We start from the raw sequence: 1,604 nt of genomic DNA, 5'->3' as shown, positions 1-1,604 counted from the left end.
TATGGTAGGAAATCGCATGCATTATTAGTCATTTCCATTAAATCAAAAGGTCTTGAAACAATATTATCGTTTATCGCAATAATTTTTAAGAATTAATTACTCAGCAAAATTTGTTATTGTGACAGGCCTAAGAGGCACTAACACAACTAACACAATGGATATTAAAACAAAATGGAAATGGGAATTGGGACTTATATTAACAGAAGACGATTGGCTGAATATCTGGAAGACCCAAATTACAACATCCTCTTCTAGAATTTAGAGAAAACATTGTTGGAAAAATATAATCAGATTTTTTGTTAAACCCAAAATTACCAGTAAATTGAAATCTAGAGTTCAATCATGTTGGAAAGATTGTGGAGCGTTTAATGTTAACCACATATATATTTTCTGGCTTTGTACCAGAATTACACAGCTCTAGAACAAAATACACAAAGAGATTGTCAGAACAAATGGTAAAAATGGACAAATGTTACATCATTTATTTTGAATATAAAGGTTCCCCTTGTGTTATGTCTTATTTAAGAGTTCCTCCCCTAGTGTGCAGTGCAGTTTGTTTTGTTTCTACTGTTTCTTATAGTTTCTGTGTATTGTTCGACCTTTTTTCTTGATTGTACTCTAAAAAATAACAAATAGAAACTTATAAAAGAAACAGTTGCTTTATTGGTCTAAGTTTCAAAACAATTTTCAAGTTCAGTAATCTACTACTCAGTCTGAAAGAGAAAAAGTGCAAATAATTTACTGAGATGAGTGTTTGTAGACTTACAGTAAAACTTTTTACTGTAAGTAAAACCCCTGTAAACCAGGGGTCCCCAAACTATGGCCTGCGGGCCGCCTCCGGCCCGCCTCCGGCCCGCCTCCACATTTGGTCCGGCCCCCTGAACAATATCAGAGAGCATTCAGATTTTTTTTCATTTTTTTCAACCACCAGGGGGCTCTTTAGCTGGAACTGTGGGTGTTTGGATTTTTCTTCAACCACCAGGGGGCTTTTAGCAGGAAGTGTGTCCTGTAAACTGTGTGGCGCATTGCTGCCATCTGTTGGACTTTTAGGGAACTGCTTGACTTTTATGTTATTTAATCAGTACAGTTGTTTGCTAGCGGTAGAGCAGACGAACACACGTGTCCGTTATGAACGCCGCATTCCAGGTTGAATTCTTCGAAGCGATGCCGGCAAGTAGCAGTTTATACTTCAAAACGAGCCTTTATGTTAACATATGAGAAATTATGTTAAATTTACATTCCTTCAATGGAATATATACTAGTCAGTCCCAGTCACCGTTTCACTCATGGGTCTTGCCCATGTGCTTTCTGGGTAAAAATCAATCGAGAAACATCTCCTGCCATCATCCAACAGGTGATGGCAGGAGAGAGACTGTTCTCTCCACAATAGATGTATAGAATATATGCAGTAGTGATGGGTCCGGCAACACTGATGCGTCGGTGCATGCATCAAGCCCATAGACCAAAACCCGGGTCGGTGAGCGTATTGGTTTCAGCAAGCCACGTGATCGATACAGGAACTGTTTCGAAATGACATTAAAGCGCCAAACTGTGTTTATAAGGAAGCAAATCTGTCAAAAGCATTTGCCAAACAAATTCTTGAT

Source organism: Poecilia latipinna, unplaced genomic scaffold (assembly GCF_001443285.1).
Source record: "Poecilia latipinna isolate Pla-1442-1.1 unplaced genomic scaffold, P_latipinna-1.0 Scaffold4165, whole genome shotgun sequence".
NCBI classification, from domain to species: Eukaryota; Metazoa; Chordata; class Actinopteri; order Cyprinodontiformes; family Poeciliidae; genus Poecilia; species Poecilia latipinna.
The sequence above is the reverse complement of the archived record's forward strand: the minus strand, read 5'-3'. Positions refer to the sequence as shown.